Source organism: Mus caroli, chromosome 8 (assembly GCF_900094665.2).
Source record: "Mus caroli chromosome 8, CAROLI_EIJ_v1.1, whole genome shotgun sequence".
Lineage (NCBI taxonomy): Eukaryota > Metazoa > Chordata > Mammalia > Rodentia > Muridae > Mus > Mus caroli.
This window is the reverse complement of record NC_034577.1, coordinates 97448290-97471357: the sequence shown is the minus strand read 5'-3', so window position 1 is coordinate 97471357 and position 23068 is coordinate 97448290. Positions and strand designations below refer to the sequence as shown.

General features: G+C 44.1%; 1 protein-coding gene and 1 long non-coding RNA gene across 2 annotated transcripts in view; one reads left to right on the top strand and one right to left on the bottom strand.

Annotated features, from left to right (window-relative positions):
• Smpd3 (sphingomyelin phosphodiesterase 3) overlaps window positions 1–23068 on the top strand; it is an 85912-nt gene that overhangs the window by 7159 nt on the left and 55685 nt on the right. The window lies entirely within an intron of this gene.
• Window positions 1–23068, bottom strand: part of LOC110300566 — a 53638-nt gene that overhangs the window by 4954 nt on the left and 25616 nt on the right. Inside the window, exon 2 of the long non-coding RNA XR_002378587.2 lies at window positions 8442–8472. This is a non-coding gene — a long non-coding RNA (uncharacterized LOC110300566). The remainder of the gene's footprint in view (window positions 1–8441; window positions 8473–23068) is intronic.

Here is a 23068-nt window from a genome sequence, read left to right as displayed (position 1 = left end):
TCGGGTGCTCTTACCCACTGAGCCATCTCACCAGCCCCCTATTTGACTTCTTTTTACTTCTTCAAATGCAACTTTTAGAAGAGACAGCTCAATAATTAAGAGCACTTGTTGCTTTTTGCAGAGGTCTCAGGTTTGATTCCCAGCACCCACATGATGGTTCATGACCACCTGTAACCCAGTTTCAAGGGAGTCAACCATACATGTATGCAGGCAAAACATTAATACACATAAATTAAAAGTAAGTAAATCTAAATTTTATTTTATGTATATGAGTACACAGTACCTGTCTTCAGACACACCAAGAGAGGACATCAGATCCCATTACAGATAATTGTGAGCCACCATGTGGTTGCTTGAAATTGAACTCAAGACCTCCAGAAGAGCAATCAGTACTCTAACACTCTGAGCCATCTCTCCAACCCCCTAAATTTTTAAAATTATAACTATATATTTGAATGTTGGCATATAGCTCAGTCTGGGTTCAGTGCTTAGCACTGTAAAAATTTATATGTATCTATATATTTGTGTGTATACATGTGAATATGATTATGTATTATTTACATTCATTACTGTGCTATATTTGTACTAGATTAGTGCTATGCTAATTATGGGAGGGAAATTTTCCTTATAAATGAATATTTAGCAAAGTAATTTCTATAACCAATCGGGCTGAGTTTGAATCCTGACTATCATTTCAGCTATGTGTCCTTAAACTTCTCTATCCTCATTTATAAAATTAAGGACTAACAGCCTGCCTCCTTGATTATGAATTAAATTACTTAGAACAGTAAGTTCTGGTCTACAGTTAACGTTAACTAAATATTAACTGTTGTTGATAATGGAGACATATAGAATATTAAAAACCAGAGACAACAGGAGAAAAGCAAGCAGGAGATTTTTTTTTTCAGATAGATCAAACAAGATTTATTGGTCATTAGAACAAGATTGAGAACATTTGCAAATATAACTCATGAGTTGCTGAGATTTGGCCCTGTTTTCTGGTGGCTAATGATGCTGAGGAAAATGTTCAAGCACACAGTAAGTAAACAGATTAGCTAACCACATTATGTACGTATCTTGACTTGGGTTAATGAGTTGAGGAAGAGGATGATTAGGATGCCTGTACCAGATGACTCTAACTCTCTTGGTCCCGAGGGTTCCTCTGGGGAATAAGAGCCTTGTGCTCTGGGGGAAAATTCCTGGACAGGAATCAAATACACCCAAGATCAAGGCTGTTCTGTTTTGCTCTTGGCCTTGGCAAGAGTCTTAATTCCTCTTCTGTAAAATGGAGATAGTTGCAGCTCTCTTGGAAGTTGTGCTGAGGAGAAAATTAGACAATATAAATGAAACCCCAGGTGCACAGAGGCACTCCACAGTGGTAGCTTTTGCTGAGTGGGGCTTCTGCTGTTCTTGATGGCAAACTCGTTCTTAGAGCAGCTTCTACTCAGAATCTGCCGAGTCGTTGCTTTATCCCCATCCTTACTCAGTCTCTGAGAGGCTTGAAAAGACAGGCTCACCAGAGAATGTGTGCCAACACATAGAATCTTGGTATCTTCAAACACATACTACCCAATTTTATGTTCTTTGGTCCAATGAGGTTTTTGTCTGAGATGATGAGGCAGGTGGCAAATGGGCATTGCTCTCCATTACATTTATCTTGAAATCCTGGCATGTTCACCATGGTTTTGCTTTAAAAAGAAGGGAGAAGCAACAGGCAGGGAAAACAAAACAAACAAACAACAAACAAACAAACAAAAACACTTGATTCCAGAGCTCCAGAACTAGGTCCTTTCGCCCTGGAGCAAGATACATCTCCATCTCCATTCACTACTTGTTAATGTCCTTGATCATTTTGTCTTCTGAAAATTCATCTGGATCAAATAAATGACAAGTGATCCTGTTGTGGTGGCCCACACCTGTAAACACAGAACTTGATACTTGAAGATGGCTATGAGTTCATCTACAGTGCTACATCTACTGTGAGCTACCGTGTGAAACTATCTAAAAGGGGAAAAAAACAGAAAGAAACAAAGAAAGAGAGAGGGGGGATGGAGGGAGGGAGGGAAAAGAGAGGGGGGAAGGAAGGAAGGAAGGAAGGAAGGAAGGAAGGAAGGAAGGGAGAAAGACAGACACGGGGGTGTATTAGGGAAGGGGGAAGGGAGGGAGGAAAGGAATGAATATATCTGAAAATTATGTTAAGAACGTTGGACTATAGAGGCAGTTTTCAGACTGGTCTCACAGAAAGTATGTGGATGTCAGAGTTCATAGGTTAGCATGTGATTAGTTGATTCAGGTAGAAGAACCCAGGAACAAGCTCTTCTGTGGTTCTGTTGGAAGGTCCCTGACTTACAGGGACCAAATGATGCTGATGCTAAATTTAGCAGACAGCCAAGTCTTAAAAGGCATGTTTTCTGAATGGGAAGGAGAAGGGCCCACATACAAAGTAGACTAAGGAACAAAAACTGAAGTAACCACAAGGCTACATTAATGCAGGTTGTCTATAGCAGTAAAAAAGATGTGGATTCCATTACAGACTTCATCTTAAATCTAATTTTTATCACCAAGTATGTGGCATCATGCAAATGTATTTTAACTCTTTGTGTATGTGTGTGTGTGAGAGAGTGTGTGTGTGTGTGTGTGTGTGTGTGTGTNGAGAGAGAGAGAGAGAGAGAGAGAGAGAGAGAGAGAGAGAGAGAGAGAGAGAGTGCAGAGGTAAGAGAGAGAATGTGTGCAGAGGTCAAAGGACCACCTTAGCTATCAGATGCTGTCCATCTTGGTTCTTAATATAGCTTCTCTCATTGGCCTGGTACTTGCCTAGTAGGCTAGACTGACTAGCCATTGAGTCCTAGGGATCCACGCTCACCTTTTAAAATTTGGGTCCAAGGAGATATCACTAAGGCCCCAGGCTTACAAGGCAAGCCCTTTACCAATTGTTTTCACCCCAACCTGAGTTTTAACCTTTCTACCTCATTTTTCTCATCTAGTACAATAAAACAAAGTTTCCCTGCACAACCATGGCAATTATGGCAACATATAAAAAAATACTTTAGGATAATACTATCCCTCCTTTATCGAGGCTTACAGTGGCTCAGGCATTGTGTGCAAAACAGCCATTATATCTGTATTTTAAGCTAAGGAAAGCAATGTTCATGGATTTTTAAGTAACTTTCCCAAGGTCATGCAGTCAGTAAGAGACATAACCAGGACCCCACCCAGACCATCACACTGCAGAACTTGCTCTTTTTTTTAAAGATTTTTTTATTTATTTTATGTGACTGCACTGTTCCTCTCTTCAGACACACCAGAAGAGTGCATTGGATCCCATTACAGATGGTTGTGAGCCACCATGTGGTTGCTGGGAATTGTACTCATGACCTTTGGAAGAGCAGTCAGTCTCCTAACCGCTGAGCCATCTCTCCTGCCCCCAAACCTGCTCTTAACCAGTGATCATGGCCTCTCTAGTTCAATGTCAGAGGAACCAAAAACTGTTTGAGGGAGGGAGAAATTCTTTGTGGTTAGTTTGTAGAGAGGTCTTTTGTTTGGTTATCATGGATTAGTGCCATAGGAAAGGCTGGGTTGGGGACAGAAAAGCTGTGATCAAATAGACAATAATAGGAATGCCAACCATGGGCTCCAGGGTCACTGGAGAGGAGATTCTATAGGAAATAAATGTTTGAGAAACTTGAACATCTGTATGATGACTGTTAGAGAACCATGGTGATTAATATTGTGAACATGACAGAAACTAGAAATTCCTAGGAGACAAGCCTTGGGTATACTTGTGAGGGACTGTTTAACTAGATTAGTTTAAAAGAAGGGGAAATACCCTCTTAACTACAGGACACACCATCCGTGGGCCAGGGTCCTGAACTGGATAGAAAGGGAAAATGAGCTGAACATTACATTCCTTTCTCTCTGCTTCTTAACTCCTCATAGATGCATGTGCCCAACTACTCCTGCCGCCATGGCTTCCTACATGATAGGCTGTACATTCAGCTGTGAGCCAAAATAGGCCCTTCCCTAATTGTTTTAATATATAAAACCTGCTTTTAAGTACATTTTAAAATGTGGGGTGTGTGTGTGTGTGTGTTTGTGTGTGTGTGTGCATGCCCGTCCATCCGTCTGTCCTTCCAAGCTATAGCTGGCAAGTGGAAATCAAAGGGCAGCTTTTGAGAGTTGATCTCCCTCTGCTTTGTGGTGCCTGCAGACTACAATTACATTTTCAGGAGTCTTTACCCAGTGAGCCATCTTGCAGACCCCTTTCTTAAGTTGTTTCTTATTGGGTACTTTGTCACAGCAACGAGAAAAGTAGCTATGGAAGAAGCAAACATATCCCTAGGCAAAGGAACATAACCACTGGCTTGGAGCATCCCACTGGATGTAATCATTCTGTGGCAGGTTTGAGTGCAGGAATCCAAGGCCAGAACTCGTGCAAGGTATAAGCAGATACATCCAACATTGCTTCCAGCGTTCTTCAACTGCCAAAGAATTCACATGGCCTCTTTCTTTCCCTTTTTCCCCATCTCTTTTTTTCTTCTTTTGAGATAGGGTCTCAGGTAGCTGACTTGTTACATATCCAAGGCTGGCTCTGAACTCTTCATCCCACTTCCCAAATGCTAGGATTCCAGGCATATTCTACCAAATGCAGTTTATGCTACCTCATTTGGTCTTCACAAAAGCTCCAGGCAGGATCGGTGGTCTGCTGCAAGGGCTACTGGCTGTGTCATGTGGCAGGCAGCAGAGGCTGCCAAAAAGCACAGATGCCTCAAACAGCTGTGGTACCCAACCTCAAACATAAAACTTAGGAGAGGCCTTCTCTGTGAGGCAGAAGGCAGAAGGTCTGTGTCCTGGGCTGAGGCCTTTGCTTCTGCTCAAGAAGACAGGCAGTTTTGTCATTTGCTTCATGATTCCCCAGTGACATCTCCAAATGATTACCTCCCAGAGTGATTGCTGTGAGGACCTAAGGCAAGGTCACTGCAAATCCCAGAGCCCTTTCTGAGTGAGTGCCCATCATCAGCAAACCCCTCTGTGCAGAGAGCTTGTTTCACAAAAGGAGATTTTTTTAGGACTTGCCATCTCAAATTTATTCTGCTTATTTTTCTATAGGCAACAGGGTTGAAAACCAAATTGTATCCTCTTTTGGCTGGCTAGAAGAAAAATAAGACACGGTTGCAGTCACAATCCGCACCAGATTTCTCTCTTGCTGACTGTGCTTCTAATGGCAATGTAAAATAAAGGCAGGAAAGGAGAGGGAAGGGAAGGGAAGGGAAGGGAAGGGAAGGGAAGGGAAGGGAAGGGAAGGGAAGGGAAGGGGTAGGAACATGACATGCAGCTCTGTGGAGGATACAAGAAGTGGAGTGGGGGAGCAGCTTCTGTAGCCAAGAGAGAACCCCTGAGTCGAAGAGGAGTTTGACGTACAAGATGATAGACACTGAAAGAGATCATGGTGTCTCACTGTATTTTCTTTGATAAGTCATGCTAGGCTTCCAGATATCCTCTACAGTACTAAAAGGCTAAATACAGGATGGGCGAGGCCACAAAGATTTTGCCAAGTTGTCCATTGACAGGACCACTAGCATTTATGATCAGCCTTGAGCATACAGACTGGCACACAGTAGATGCTCTCAGCAAATGTTCACAGTTTACTCACATACCTGGTTCCTATTGTGTTTCTATTCTAATGCCAGAAACAGAAGAAATAGAAATAAATGAGACAGTCTCTGGCTTTAGGTGAGTTAGTCAATTCTTTTTGATTTTTTTGAGACATGTGCCTCATTGTATAGCCCTGGCTAGAACTTGCTATATAGAACAAGCCAGCACAGAACTCAAAGATGTCTACCTGCCTCTAAATCCTGAGTTCTGGGGAAAACCTGTGTGCCCAAAGACTCTTTGCCCTACAATTAAAGCATTTGTCTCAAGGAGCAGCACAAAACAAAGGAATGTGTGCAACCATAGCTTTCTAGTTTGGAAGCCTACAAAGCACATAATTTTAGTGGCTGGAGAGATGGTTCAACAGTTAAGAGATCTGGCTGCTCTTCCAGGGAACCCAGATTCAATTCCCAGTGGCTCAAAGCCATCCATAGCTCTAGTTTCAGGGCATCTGATGCCATTTTCTGGCCTCTATGGACACCAGGCATGCACAGACAAACACAGGCAAAACATCTATACATATACAAATAAATAAATTTTTAAAAAGAACATAATTTCCAAATAATTGATTTTTAAAAAGCATTATCATTATTTTAATTGACACATATACATATTTATGAGGTACAGTATGATAATTTGATACATGCTTATAATTTATAATAATCAAATAAAAGCAATTAGCATTCCCATTTAAAGAGGCTACATATTTAATAGGACCAAACCATGGTAATCTATGCATGAGTGCTTTTTTTTTTTTAAAGACAGTTTCTCTGTGTAGCCCTGGATGTCCTAAAACTCACTCTGTAGGCAAGGCTGGCCTCAAATTTATAGAGATCTGCCTGCCTCTGACTACTGAGCTCTGGGATTAAAAGTGTGCACCACCATCTCCTGGCTTAATTCACCAACTTTTTAAGAGCAAAATCCACTGTGTGGATGACTGTGTATGGAGCACAGCCCAACAGTTCTGCTCTTAGGTACTCAGTCCTGCAGCGGCAGACAGAGACAATTATACTGTGGCAAGATGAGAGATGAGCAGAAAGCAGAAAGTGGCAGCTAATTCTGGCGGGGGGGGGGGGCGGGGCGGAGAACGCATATACACATACTCATGTGTTGGGTCTAGATATTAAAGCCTGCATTAGTGAGTTCACACCAGCACACTGAAATACTTTGAGATAGGGTAAGACATTTGGGTGGACTTATTGAGTGACTTTGGATATCTCACCTACATCTTTAGACCTCAGTTTCCTAATCTGGTGTTCTAAGGGCTTGACAATGGTCATCCTGACCATGTAGGCTGGAGTATCATGAAACCTGGCTTTGTCCCAGCCCCCAAACTTCCTTGACTCCTGCTTGTCTAGACCCTGGTGATATTACCCCTTAATTTTGGCTAAAATATTCTAACGGATCCTAGCCAAGATTCCGGTTCCAGAGACACTCTGTATTATGAGACATTGGCTTGTAGAGTCTAGTGGAAGTGCATCCACTCTCCTGGGGTGCTATTTGACTTTGTCATCCCTGTCAGAAAGTCACACTGGCCTACTACAGCACCAACCACCCATGGGCTATCCTCTCTTCTCACCAGCAGATTTTGGGCATGTTGCCTGTCTGAGAACATTCTTGGGAAAAACTTGGCCCAGTCAAACAGGATCAATAATGACAGGTCAGTCCCAAGCCCTGCTGCTCAGGGTCCCTAGAAATCAGAGCTGCCTCATTTGTATTTCCTCTAAAGACCTTCTAGGGCACAAAGCAGGTTGTTCCAACTCAGCTAGCCTGCTTGCTTTTGTAGACCTCAGCCCTCCTTGTCTGTGGGTGCGGCAGTGGCCTCCCCACAATCAACACTGAGCAATCAATACAAAAGAGCAACCATTTGAATAAATTAAACAGTGCCAGTGTTGAAATTAAAACAAACCATTTAAGGCTGGCAGTTGCACTGTAGAGAGTTTTAATATATGTACATCAGAGAATACTACCTTGCAAAGAAAAAGACAAATGGAAATACCAGAAAATCTCTCACTGAAATTCCATTTACAAGTCATTAAGAGGACTTTTAAAAATAATTTGTGTGCCCAGGAAATGTCATACCTGACACTGATATGTCCTGCATTGCCTATCTAGGCTAAAGCCATCAGGTCCCCTACATAACCTCCCTCTGATCCTCTGGCCTGGGACCCTCTTCCTGACAGAGCTCATCTCTGCCAGCTGAGGTCAGAACTACTTGGGCTACTTTTTCCACTCGAGGGCCAGAAGAGCCCGCAGGAAGGGCTTCCACACACAAGGTGCTAAAGGACACTTTCTGCCTTGCCAGTGCCCACTGTTGTCAAGATGCATAGACCCTCTAGAGAAGGTTTGGTGTCCCTCATCTCTCAAGAAGCAATGAGGGTACTGGAAGTGACCTGTTCTATCCTGCTCCAGACACACAACTCCTTCCTGGAGTCGGTAAACAAAACTCAGCATCAAGCCTTTAGAACCTTTCTGTCCAGATGAGAAGGCAGACTGAAATAAGTTGAGCTGCTTAGAAACTGAACAGAGACAAATTAAAACACTCATTGGAGGCAACAGAAGGCAGAATCAGTGGAGTGAAAAACAAGATGTCTCCCTTCCACATCACTGCAGAAAAGAAAAGAAGAAATCACCAGCTATGGCTCAAAAGTCACGAAAGAAAGGAAATGCAGGAAACACAAAGCACGCTGTCAGGGAGCCATGCAGAGCGGTTACAACAATCAGTATAAGCATTTGACACTTCCCCGGCGGAAGACAAAGGTCCCTATATTAAATTAATACAAGAGACTCACCTGAAATCAAACGGCTGCGGGGTAGGCAGAGCTATAGCAAGTAAATGCAAACAAAAGAAAAGCGTGAGTGGCTGGATCAGACAAAGCACAATTTAAGGCAATACGCAACGTCAAGCAGGATAAAAGGGTAATTTCATATTCATAGAAGCAATTGTGAAGGCATTGCTGTTCTGAACATTTGTACACTCAGTACCTTAACATCAAAATATGTGAGGCAAAAATCTGTCACAAGAAATACAAGAAGCTGGCCAACAGACAGTTGTGGGTATAAATTTACATACTACTCTGAGAGTCTGACATCAAGTAGCCAAAACATACATGAAAATAGAAAGCAGTGGTATAATTAAGAGTGAATTAAAAGGTGGCGCAGAGTTTGATGTGGTAGGAATGATGTTTGCCATGTTTCAAGAGATTGATGCTTGTAATCTGAAGGTTAAATTTAGTGCACATTTTACATAGAGTGTAATTATAACTGCATTTAAAACCCTAAACCACTAAAGAGCCCCTGAAAGAAAATATACCAAAATTAACATCTGGTGTGTTTGGAAGATTAGAATTGAGATATTTATATCTTCCCACATTTTCTTCCAATGTTCCTTAATGATCACACAATATTCTATGACTTTAAAAATTAACTAAAAAGAATATACAAAAATGGAAGAAGACTTACTCTCATAGCATAAGGTTATAATTTTCAATATTTAAGGGAATATATTCATGGAAGATTTGGTAAAATGTAACAAACAGGGTATCAGATAGAAGTCTGGGCAGGCTAATATTCCTAACAGTCTAGGCAGGAGCAGGCCCTCTGAGGCCACTCTCTGTTTGGAATGCTGTTTCCTTTGCCCTGAATGCTTCATTTCCCCAACTTTGTTCTTATGCCTCACAGCATTGGCACCCTGCTCCCTGCACAGTAGTAGCTCAAGTATCACTTGTCTAAGGTAAGACATGTCTCTGCTCCAGATGACCTCACCTATCCTTGTACAGGGATGTAGCTTCTCTCTATATACTAAGGAATCCTGATTTCATTACAGCCCCAACCTCATCACAGAACTTGACAGGTGTATCACACATCAGCCTGTAGACTGAACAATACCTGCAGATGGTCAGGGTTGGACATGCCTGCAGACAGGCCTCCTTGAGAACCTGATGGTGAGGAAAGGGGAAGGACTGCGTGTGAGACAGGGATGCCCCCGTGGGTGGTGATGAGAACATTTAGGCATTCCCAGTCAGATGGAAAAGAAAGTTCCTACGAATGAATCAGAATAAATCATCGCCCACTCTGTGCCATCCAAAAATGAAACCTATGGCTCTCTCTCTAACTCGCATGATTATATGAACTAGGTTATTGAAGTAATCAAGAAAAGCAGCAGCGCTAAATTTTAAATGCTGCCCCCAGTCCTGGGAGAGACTCTGCCGACCATACTCATCCAGCTGACAGTTCAAAGATAGACTGCCTCACCGCTGAGGTTCCATGGCCCGTGCTTTCTGCTCTGGCCTCCTGACTTTCCAGGGCAGAACACTAAGTCTGTAAATACTCCAAGGGTTTTTTCATCTACCAGTAAAATGAGAGAGGATTTAGTCCAACTGATGCGGCATGTTAATTCAAAGGCTTTTATAACTAAAAGGTCCAGTCCCTCTTGAAAAGGCAAAAATAAACTTTACTAATGCTAAACATATAGTCTTATGAATTTCAGCTCAAAGTACATACTCTTGTTGGAACGCAAATTATTTTGAGAGCTTTCTAAAATTATCATATATAATTTCTCTTTCCTAGGTCTGGATTATTATCCAGTTAAGCATTTTATTTTGAAAGGCGAAACGTTCATGAGACCACTTTATGGGAAAATGGTTTCATGAAATCCTATACAGCTCTGGTTTCAGGGAAGAGATGTTGCTAAGAAACCTCCAGCAAGTAGCTTGACTTTTCTAATTCACAGCCTCCTCCTTAAACATGGAGAAAATAGTACCTACCATAAAAGACTCAACACAAAAGTCAAATTTCTCAGGAAAGTGCCTGCTACCGTGGCTGTCTTGCTGTAGGAGCTCAGTAAACAGTGGGTATTATTCTTACATCAAACAGTGGTTTCTGGTCCCCCACCCTAGCCTCTCTCTGTATGTGATGATTGAGAATCTGTGTGGAGAAAGGCCCAGGTTTTATACAAAGCCCCACCAGGACAGCTCCAAGTTCCTCCCCTCTCAGGAAGCATCCAAAAGACACTGATTTTGATTATAATCAATGTAGCTGTAGGAAAAATCCCAAGAATCTGCTTATTAATTTTAATTAAATTACTCTCAAACTTTATTGCTTTATCATCAGTAACAAATAAATGTCTAATGTCTAAAAGATAAGCCCCAATTACCCAAGAGCCTATTTTCATTAAAAAACAAAAAACAGGTCTGCAATAACTTCCCTGGTAATCAGCAGACCTGTCCATCCCCGCATTAGGTGAGACCTGGGGCCTGCCTCCTTGCCACAGGGCAGCCATTCAAGGGACTGAGTACTACAGACCACATTTCTTACTTACTCCCTCAAACCCATCTTCTCACTGGTACAGTGCTTTGCTTTTGGCTGACAGTTAGTGAATGTTTTATGAATAAATGCTCCCTCCCTGGACTGGGACTGGCAAATGTGCATTATGAGCCAAAATCGGGTCAGATGACCTGGCTTCCAACAATAATGTGCACAGAAGGCAAATGATTAAATAATGCATGTCTATCCACTCTACACGACATTCTGCAGCCACTGGAAATGATGCTCTCCAAGACTCAAAGGCCGAGTGGAGACACAGTTAACATTAATTGAGTAAATAGACCATAAAGAGTGTCCTGGTATAGCCATTACACACATGAAGCAAACTGAAGGGGAAGGCCAAACAGTTTGGACTATGAGAAGGATGTGGGTTCTGCAGGACATATTTCCAAACTCTCTTCTGCATTGTTTTTACAGTAATATAAGAAAGGGCTGGGGGAACAAAACTGAAGGTTAGCTTAGGGCTTCCTCATAGGCACGTGCCCAAATTTAAAGTCCGGAACTCAGAATGAAGACTGAGGGGCAAGATGGGGGAAGTCCATTCAGGAATAAAATAGCTGCCATGCTCGGTTTTGGTGTCTGAATTAATCCTCCTCTTAATTTCTTGACACCTATGAAATTGATTCTCACCACAGAATCACAACCCGTGCACTGCCCCAGCACTGCCATCAATAAAAAGCATGAGTAGGAAGCAGAGAAAACCATCTGCACCAAATATTCACAGAGAGAAACCACACTAGCTTTTATGGAAGTTTATGTATTACCCCTGAAAAAGGTTCCTATGAGTTATTAGAGATGAAGAGAAATTACGATTAGCATGGGGGTGGGGTCTTAGTGCCTTCACTGGTGCTCTATACCAGAATTCTCTGGTACTGAATACCAGAGAACAAGTAATTTATGAAAGCTAAAGGGTCATTTGGCTTCTGGTTCTGAAGATGATGATGTTCAAGATCAGCTGGTCACATCTGGTGAAGTCCTTGCTTGGGGCACTCTCTGCAGAGTCCCAGGGCAGCATAAGCTATCATACGGCAGGGCGGACAATTCTAGTTTAGGCCGTTTCTCTTCCATAGTCTGTTGGATTAGGGCCCCACCCTTATGGCCTCATTTAATCTTAATTGTCTCCCAAAGGTTTATCTCATTTAGATCCAGTTTCCACCCTTCACACTGGGGGTTACATTTCAAATGAGTGTTGGTGGAGGTGTTCAAACCGCAGCAGAGAGAATATTGGTAGCAGAGAGTGGGAAAGGGCGGACAGCTTCTGCAGCTGTCCGATCAAAGCTGACCTTGGGCATGCTGCCTCCTCTACACTTGTGGCTAGATGTCCAGCCCCACTTTCAGTTATCTTCCTTGTTAGATATCTAAATTGACTTCTCTCTTCTAAGACAAAACCCACTTGGTCCCAGAAGAAGAAAAGAATAGAGGTCTCATAGACACTCACTGTTAGCAAGGATGGCTAAGACTGGCCAGCAGCAGTCCTGTATCACACTGCCCCATTTCTTCCTAGCTGGGCTACACCTGATGGTACTACTCCCCCAGGTCCCTAAGACAAGTCTGTGATACCCACACTCTTAGTAAGATCAGAAACTGCTGTGTTCCTGGATCAGTGCAGCAATCTTGGAGGCCTAGTGCTCTTGAGTCTCCCCAGATCCTTCTCTGGAAATGCAGCCCAGCACTGAGGTTTCGAAGTCACGATGGAGGCTTATTGAAACATTGCTAAAGGAAAGAAAACTAAGCAGCCTCCTGAAGCCCTGGCTAGTTCCTTGTCTGGAAGTACTGATCATATAGTATCTAACAAGAGGCAAGATGGAAGTGGATCCTACTGAGCCCAGCAAGAAAGCGGACAGGCCCGTGGCTTTCATACCCTGGAGCCCAGTCACCAACAGTCAAACTCCAGGGTTTCTACTTCCACCTCTGTGTATCTGGTAGGCTAGGGTCAACTTTAGATCCATAGCCCTGCAGTTATTTAGACCTGGAGCAAGTGTACCCTGCCTTTTACACACAGAGCATAACCATCAGAGCTGTTATCCCCACATGATAGCCAAGTCGGATTATGTCACCGAGACTCCCCCTAACATAGCCAGCCTGGCCTGCTTTGACCATAGTTAATTAACACTGTCCACTCAGATTTTTTTTTTCCAATGGTAAAGATTGAGCCCAGGGTCTTGATCTCTGCCACTAAGCTACAAGAGACCCCTGCCCTCTGCTGGGACTTTTTGATGTTACTGTGGTTGTTCTCCGACTCTAGACACTGATAGGTCATATAACCTTTTCTGGGCTCTGGACAACACTGATGTGTCATGGTTATCTGTCTCCAGGCCAGAGACCAGTTGTGACCCTTTTAGTTCCCAGTGCAGGTCCAGGCACAGTTAGAAGAAGCTTTTATAACGTGGAGACCTCCTTTTGTAAAAACAATCAAGCTCACTCGATTTCCTCCACAATCAGGCACCAAAAAGCAGGGGTTAGATGTCACTTCCCAGCATGACCTCTTGGAAAGCCCTTTTCTCTCTACTACTGTGTTTGCTACCTCCTGACCTTTAAAGGATAATCCCTGCTCCCCTTTGAAAGTTCAAGCAACAAGTCCTTTCTGGAGCTAGCTAGCCAGACCCTCTTGCTATTGCACCTGCTCCCTGCAGAGCTGCAGGGACCAGAGAGGGAAATGTATTCAATCCGCAAACCAGAGTGCCAGTGGCTACTTGAAGCGGCCTGCAATGCTGTTGCTATACTGAAAGTGTTGCCTCTGACAGACCCAGCAAGCACCAGCCCAAGTCTTTCTGATCACACACAGTTTATTGCCTGCTGCCTCCTAGTGCTTTTTTTTTTCCCATGGCCAAATCTTCCTGGGCAATGAATGCTCAAAGAAGCAAAAGGGCCTTCAAGCTGGAAAATCTTGGGCCATTAGCTGCTTTAAGCGGAGTCAAGTGAGTTTGTCTCCACAGTGATGTTTATTTTCTTGCTCTTGGGATGAGACACAGGCTACTCAGATGCTCCAAAGCAAACAAAGAAATGGCATGTGGTGAGGCGGACACCAGCACAGGGGAAACTCAGAACCTGGCAGAGGGACTGGAAGTGATTCCCTCTGGGGCCTTGAGTTCCCTCCTTGAAAGCTTTGTCTTTCCATTGTATTTTTGGGCCTTGAGCCTGGGGAAAACAGGGATCCTCAAATGAACCCACTTTATACCCGCTCCCACTTTCTAAGCCCTCCTTCTCCATTCTGTCCTGCCCACACCTCTCTTTCCTTTCTCTGATTTAATGTCTCAGCTCCCACAGTATATCAACACCCCCAGCCCCAGTCATTTTCAATTCCCCATCCAATCTTGGTTTTGAAGTGTGGTTGCTGAGTGAACCAAGAATTCCTCAGCCTCCTCATCTGTAAAGTGGGAATAGTTGTGTCAACATGTGGGGTGATGGCAGGACAAAATAAAAACATTTGAAGTATTTGACAGAGATAAGCAACCTCTCAACAAGGTTATTACTGCTGTTTCTGTTATTAATGAACTCCAGCAGCCTGGGTTGACGTTGAGTCCATATGGATGATTTAAACGTGTGCACATGGTCAGGATGGAGAGCGAGCACGCTGACGGAAATGGCAATGAGGAAGTAGCGGTGTCCCTCGGCCTCTTGGGATATTTCTATTCTGAGCGCTTCTGTCTCTCATCATATTGATTTTAAATCAATTGTTAAGAGCTTTTCATTGTTTCACGGCTTTTTGAAGCATGTCTCTTCCAAACATTCAGCAGTTGCCACTGGCAACTTCCAGCAATGAGTTCCTGGTATAGGGGCCAGGTTGTAGGGATGAGTTACTAGACCAAGCAGGGATCAGCTTCAGGCTGCCCTGGGGAGACTCTCAGAAGCTTCTAGGCATAGTTGTCAGCATGACCTGGGTCAGACAGTATGCCACTTTTTCTTTTTGTCCAGTCTTTATAATAACATAGCCCATGGGGTTGTCAAAGATCAAATGGGGTTATCAAATCAATATTCACTTCCCTAGTGCTATACTCATGTCTGACATCCATGTAGCCTGGCTAGATGCTGGGCAAATGTTCTGATCCATGTGAAGGTTCTATTTTGAACTGAGCTATGCCTTTGCAAACATCAAACAGGATCATTACTGCAACAGTTAAGAGGATCTACCGAGCCTCTATTATATTATTACCTTTCTTCTGTCTTAAATTTATTTTTCTTGAGGAAAATATGGCCCACAATCAACATCAGAGATTCCTGCTAGTTAACTCCACCCACTCAGCACCCCCAAGCACCTTCACATTGACAGGCTGTGGTAGAAGCTGGAAGTGCGTGTGTTTGACTGACTTTCCTACAGCAGAGGACAAGGGAGAGACTGGCAAGCTCAGGTCCTCTGTGTTCTGGATTGTGTTCCTCTACTTCTCTGACAGTGGAAACGCTTCTTCTCCATGTTACCACCACCTAGTTCTAACCTGGTCTGGCTTGCCCATATACCTACTAGTGTCCTACCCTGCGGTTCACTCCTCTTCATCTCCGTGTCATACTATCAGCACTCTGAAAAGCTAACCCTGAGACTTGTCATAGCCTGACATCTTCCCATCAATTCCTCCAGCACACTTTGGCCACTTTCAGGCTCCAGAGCTGCCTGATAGACCTCCAGGAGTAGCTTCATTTTTACCACGCTTCTTCCATGCTCGGGGAACCTGAGTGGTACAAGAATGTCACGTTCAGAAAACACCTGCCAGTAGGTAAACAATGAGTTGGTCCAAGGTCCTTTGACTAAGTCAGAAGCAGAGATCTAAGGTATAAGAATAAGGCCCCAAGGGGGAAAGGCCAAACCCTATCTGCAGAAGCCCCAATAAAGTTTTCAGCCTTGTGGAACAGTCACAGGATGGGGTAAACAGATGATCTTTGAAATCTCTTTTATGCCACAAAAGATGAGAGAAGGACAACAGAAAACCTGAATCAAAGGCTTGGCCCTCGTGCTAACTTGAACCAACCACTTTACCTTGATAAGCCTGTTTCATCAGCAATAAATTGAGGAGCACTCAGTACCCGATCATGAGTTGTTGTGAACGTTGCTGAGCTAAGAACTTCAAACACCACAGTAAAGCCCTCTACCAATGATTCTAACTAAAATCCTAGACAGCGGGGTAGTTATGCACAAGGGACAGTGGTGAAGAAGTTAGTCCCCACGCCCCCAAAATGGGGTTTCTCTGTGCATAGCCTTCGCTGTCCTGGGACTAACTAACTCATCTATCTATTTATCTATCTATCTATCTCTGCCTGCTTCTGCCTCCTGAGTGCTGGGATTAAAGATGGACACCACTACCACCTGGCTGAAGTTAGTTCTTTCCAAGGAGACTTTTTAAGCTGGAAGGGATCACTAAAGACCTTAACTTTCCCATCAATGGGGAAACCATTGCTGAACAGCCAGATTCCAGTGACACCTGGGAAGTCAGAAGCTTGCCCAGAGCTCCCTGGAGGTCAAAGAGAAGAGGGTGTGTGTGTGCATGTATAGGATACAGTAGCAGTTCTCTCAGATCTGTGGCCAAGGAGCAGCAATTCTCTTCCTTTCTTCTCAAACCCTCATCATTAGCAGACCTCAAGGGACTCCTGAGCAAGAGGTGAGCTTCCTCTCTACTGGTTCTCCCCCTGGCCAGTGCCTCGAACAGCTGGGCCCTATGTTTCTTTCAACAGCTAATGCATTTTCTTCTCTGGGCCTTGTCTTCTTTTTCTCCTGCACACTTTTTCAGTTCCTGACTTTCAGAGGTCTATCCCCTAATTTGGCTGTTAGCACCTGGCCCAACATATGTGGCTTCCATGGTTCTGGGGAAAGGGAGAGATCAATTCTGGTTCTGTAAGAATTAAAATAAACCTCCTTTCTAGCATAAATTAATTCCTCCTTGGGCTGAGAATTTCGCTGGGATTAAATGATGTTGGGAAGCTTTTCATCTTACCATCGCAGAGACTGGAAACCTTGTCTTTGTTTATTTAATTTTTACAGGGTCTCGTGTATTTAAAACCCAGGCTGGTCTCAAATTGGATTCTCAACAAGAATGACCTTGAATTTCTAATCCTCCTGCCTCCATCTCCTGAATGCTGAAATTACAACCGTGTATCACTGCCAAGGTTTTTGTTTTGTTTTTGTTTTGATGTTTGTTTTAAGACAAGGTCTCATGTAATATAACTCTGGCTGTCCTGGAACTTGCTATCTAGAACAGGCTGTTCTTGAACTCACAGAGATCACCTGGCTCTGCTTCCTAGAACAGATTGGATCTGCCTGATGGTCAGAAAATAAAAAGCTCTATTGGATTACCTCCAGATAATCACCAAGTCCTGCAGATCTCCTCTCTAAATTAAAATCCCTTCTCTCTGCTTCATTGCCACAGCTCAGTTGGAAGCTCATTTCTGCTTCCCAGTCTCACTGTCAGTCCCCACTGCCTCTGTCTTTCCAGCCTTCATCCCACGTGTGTGGGATGTGTCCTATCATGCTGAAGGACACCTGGAACCATAACCTCTGTCCCTTTTGGGACTGTCTCCATCCTGAGCTAGAGGGTTAAGTGCTTTATTCTGAGTTAAGAATTCAGAGCCACATTAAGTAAGCAGAAGATGAGAGAGGGCGGATCTGAGGAAGAGGGAAGAATGGGGGCAGGTGCAGATAGTGTTCCAGGGATGGGATGACACCAGTGACCCCTGTGAATGGATGCATTTAGCCTAAACATGCTAGTGGGCACAGGCCTGGCACTATGTCAGCTCCCAAAGTGCAATTGGGCCAGCATTGGGCACCAGTTAGGGCTGTTGGCACAGTTGTAACTCAGATAGGAAATGGCTTCTGAGAACTGGTTACTGTACGAGTGAAAGACAGGAAGGAAGTCCACTCTGCAAATGATCATGGCCAGGAATGGGAAATGCCAACTGGATCTGACTGGTCAGAAAGCCATGGTTTGCTGGGGGAATGATTTGTTCTCTTTTTGCACCCGCCGAAGACTTCTAGAGTAAGCCTTGGGCTACCACCTAACTGAGTCACCACCACAAAGCTTAATTAATGCCTGCAAAGCACTTTGAGGTCTTGAGTGAGAGGTTTCACGTGAACACAGAAGATCCTTATTAATCACTGTGGCAGCACCAAGTTGGGGTGTACTAGGGGGCGAGCTGCCTCCATGCTCAGAACAATGAATGGTTAAACTATGATTTAGAAGAACAGTTCTGATCAGCTGGCTGGAAAGCAGCTTAGCTCAGAGGAGGCAGGCCCTTCTGGAAGCCACTTAACTCACCTGGTTCTTATCAGCCATGCATTAAGTAGAACTTCCATCCCCACTGTGCATGGGTAGTAGAGGGACTGTTAGGTAGTAGTGAGGCCTTTCCAGGTAGGCCAAGTGGACAAGCATGCAGACTCAGCAGCAGACTCAGTATATCTTAAGGCACATCCCTCCCTCTCTCTGAGCCCAGTTTCCTCATCTTGAGAGGAAAGTGGCAGTAGGCACCTGTTCCTGGACTGGATTATGAGATTAAAATGACGTTCGGATGAAATGGCCTTGATGCCTGTGTTATCCTTGCATCGCTGTGACCAAAATACACAGCATAATTGAAGGAAATAATTATTTATTTGGGCTCATGGCTTTAGAGGGTTCCCTAAATTGGTTGACTCCATGTGCTTAGGTAGAACTCCTCAGTGGCAGGAATAAGGTTTGGGGGGAGGGGTGTTCCTTCACTTCATGGCCCAAGCACAGAACTGAAGAACAGGCATTACCTTCAGAGACAGGCCACCAGAACCTATTTTCTCCAACCAAAACCTACCTCCTAAAGGTTCTAGAACCTCCCAAGACAGTGCCACCAGTTGGGAACCAGATATTCAACACATAAAGCCTGTGGGAGAGTATTTCATATTTAGATCATAACGTAACAGTGCGTGAGATATCAGAGTAACACAAATGCTAGCGGTAGTAATGATATCAGCAGTAAGAACAATTACAGTAATAACATCAATGTCAAGAGTAACAATAATAATAGCAATAGAAGGTATATACACTGACCTGAGTCAAATAGTTTTCTAAATATATTCCAATACTTAGCTACTTTGAGATTTATTTTTGCTTTTAATCATGCCCCTGTGTGTTTGTCTTGTGGGTATGTGCCTATAAGTGCAGTTCCCTGCAAAGGCCAGAAGAGGGAGTCAGAGCCCTTAGAACTGGAGTTACAGGTTGTTTTGAACCACCTGACATAGGTGTTGGGAACCAAACTCGGATCCTCTGCAAAGCCTATAGGTGCTTTATTGCTTCCAGTCTCCTTTTCCGTCCACTCTCTGCTGCCTTTATTAGTACTGTCACCCATTTTAACAATCATGCTTCGTTACAATTGCCATTATCACGGCCCTCATTACATGGAATAAAGATACTGGGCTTAGGGGTCAGGGATGGAAAAGGGCCTATAAGTTTCTCTCTCACTCTTCAAAATTATGGGGGTTTCAAGGAAACTGTAGGTAACTAAGGAAAAGCTATCAGTAGATGTAGAAAGAAAAGGGGCTGGAGAGATGGCTCAGTGGTTAAGAGCACTGACTGCTCTTCCAAAAGTCTTGAGTTCAATTCCCAGCAACCACATGGTGGCTCACAATCATCTGTAATAGGATCTGATGCCCTCTTCTGGTGTGTCTGAAGACAACAACAGTGTACTCACATACATAAAATAAATAAATAATAAATATATTTTTAAAAGATGAGAAAAGATATTGAGATGCAGTACCATCATGTCCCTCCCCTCTACTTATGCTTAAGGGGGACAGTGCCCCCACATCTGGGAGACAAGGAGTTACCTGTTACCCTAGCTACTCAGACATTTCTCAATTTCCTGAACTGGATGATTCCCCACAAAACAAGGCCTGAGGCCCAACCCCAAGTTTTCAGCCTGATCCCTGTCTCTGTCTGTATCCCAAAGCTTCATCTAGTGTCTGCATCAGGGCACTAACCCTGAGTCACCCCTTATCTCAGTGGTAGCCGTAAAAGATCTGATTAGTTTCGTCCAACACCTACCCGACCCGTTCTATCCTAAACTACCCCCAGAGGAGTTAGGGAGGCGAGGCAGAACAAAGTGACCCAGACACATACTTTTTTTATCCCCCCAACCACATACCAGTTCTTTGTTTCTCTCACCTATACAGAGGCCCCAGAGGCCTCAGACTTGCGCACATGCTACCCTCTCTCCATGATGTTCAGGTACCTCTACTTCATCCTGCCTTTGACCTCATCTTCAGCATTCTGCACTCCCACCATTCTTCTCTCTACACAAGAAAGGTGCAATCAGCAAACTCATTCTAGACCCAACATTGGGCTGGTTCTCTGCTCTCGACCCAGCCCTCAAAAGACAAAGAAGCTAGGCATGGCAGCACACATCAGCAGTCTCAGTGCTTAGGAGGCTGTTGGGGAGATGAAAGTTCAAGGCCAGCTTGCACTACACATTAAATCCCTATCTCAAGCAAGCAAGCAAGCAAGCAAGCAAGCAAGCAAATAAAAGGGAATCCAGTTTTAAACCCATCTTTGTATAAATTAAAGACTATGGTTCAGTCTTATCTGAGACACAAGTGGAGAGAGCCAGAGGCAGATTGACTTTCAAAATAAACAGAAGAAAACCCCTCTGGAACCACCTGCCCTTTGAAATAGCCTTCCCAAGCTGCTACTATGATTCTGAGATGGCTCATGAGGTAATAGGTGTAGCAGGCACATGGGCTGCTGTTGTAGACTATAAAATGCACGAAACTCGCAGTTGCCTATAGGGGAATGTGATCTCCTGTTGTTCTATGCCTTCTCTGCTTGCCTTATGGGCAGCATGTCTCTATCAAAAAAGTGAGTCTCTCACCCTAGGAAAGATCTCAGCTTTAAAAAATTTAGCGCAATGCTTTTTATATCAGTGGGTTATATTTAAAGCATTCAAAGGCCTAGATTTGCATCAACTGCATTTGACTTAGTCAAATTATTCACCATCCATCTCTCATGTACAACCCTCTTCTCAGTCTATGAAAGCTCCGTTTACATAGAGTTTAGGTTTCTTCCAGCCAAATTGATCATCAATTTCTTAGACCTCATCCTACCAAGTATCTTGGACTAGTACAAGTGTCTGGCTCCCCTATTGGTATTTTGAATGTGTCCAAGCTCAAATCATGGCCAGCAAGCATTACCACTGGCTTTTTTCTGCTGCAGTGTCTGAACATCTTTCTCATAAGAGAAAGTGAAAGCAAACAGGCCAGGAAAGAGTCTTAGCTGACTGCGAGCACAAGAGAGGAAGAAGGGAGAGAGAGCATCCTACATGGTAGGGCAGACTCTTGAGAACACGATTTATAAAGAATTGTGAATGCCTACCATTTATTGATTACTTGATAAGTTCAAAATGATATTGAACTTCAAAACAATCCCATGGACACACACACACCAGGCTGAATCAACTGATCTGGAGTAGCTGTGTCTTGACAGATGTCCCTAACTCATGCCAAGCAAACATGTCTGTCTGACAACACACGGCTGTATGTGTTTGTTTATACCTTACTTTGTTCCACATGGCATTTGGGGTAAAGAGGGAGATGTGAGACACAGCAAGACACAAAAAGACAAAATGAGGAAGACAGGCTAAAGACACTTCGAAGATGCTAGGATCTTTCTTCTGCCCGAGACAGGTCTCTGACTGGGCCCCAAGCTTTCTGCAGCCATGTTGTGGGGGCAAGGGGCAACAGGGATCTCCTCCTATTGTTGGTATTTGTAGCATAAACATAAAACAAAGTGGACCAAAGACTTTAAAAGCACCAATTTTCCTAACTTCAGGTCCCCAAAACAAATGCACCCCAAGTGGCACCCTTGGGAGACTTTAACCTAAAAGCATAGAGCAGAATAATTAAAGGGGCCTTTGTTCTACTGGCTCCCATCAGCAGCCCCATCACGGCTTAGCCGAGGTAGCTCTGGAGGATGTAGAGGACTAAGAGGATGTGTAGTTGAGCCTCTCTCAGCTGAGCCATGCAACTGTCCGGATCTGGATTTTTTGAGCCTGCACAGATTTGTAGTGAGTTCAAGGAAATGAAAGTGGGATTGGGCAGAGGCATAAGAAATGATCCCAAATTGGTTGCAATAGAAATCTCAATGGTTCTTTAGGGAGTGTGGTAGCTGAAATGGCTCTTCAGAATTGTCCCAAAGACAGCCCAAGGGGCCTGGCCTTGTATTCCCTCCCCATCTGCCTGTCATTTGTCACCAACCACAGGCTTAACCTTAATCAAGCGGGGGGCGGGCACAGCTGTGAGATATTGTCAGTGGGCTTTGGGTGCAACATTCATGACTATTGCCCAACAATCAGAAGACAACTTTCTAGCACAGAGCTCACTGAGGCTTACGTATCCTCTAGTACCAGGCATTCCACTTAGACTGGCCAAGGAGGGAGGCCCTTGGACCAGCCAAAGTACCAAGGAATACAGGACATGTTGCCTCTGCTCTCAAGCCCTAAGGCTGTTCCTCTTATCACAAATAACAATAACCTCAGCCTGTTAAACCTAATACACACAGACACACAGACACACACACACACACACACACACACACACACACACACACACACACTCCTGAAATAAAAGCTCCAGAAAGCACCTAGCTTTAGCAGTATTACTACTTCCTGGTGTGCGTGCCAAAGTAAACAGTTTGCTCAGCACACAAGGACAAGGCAGCATCGGCACATTTGGGTGGTGCTGTTAACAGGAAATCTACAGGTTAGACGATGATAACAGCCTTAAACTTGGACTTTGTAAAGTTTGCCAAAGAAGGGGTCGGGAGGGACTCAGGGTGAAGCCAGCTGGAGTGACCTGTGGAGAGGAGTGTGGGGAAGTGTGGGCCTGACCTATTTGAGGGTTGGAGGTCCCGGGGAAGCAGAGACATAAAGGGGCCTCTGGGATAACCTGCAGGCTCTCCTGCTCCATCAGCAGTGCAAGGCTCCAGCTGCCCCCTGAACCAGCTCTGCAGCTTTGCAGATGGTGTGTCCAAGGGTGGGCTTCCTGGGGGTCTCCAGATCTGTCTGTGGACACTAGCCTAAGGCTTACAGTTGTCCCTGCTGGGTCTGTTTAAAGTTAGGTAACCTGAAAAGTGTAACCATGACCGCTGTACTTATA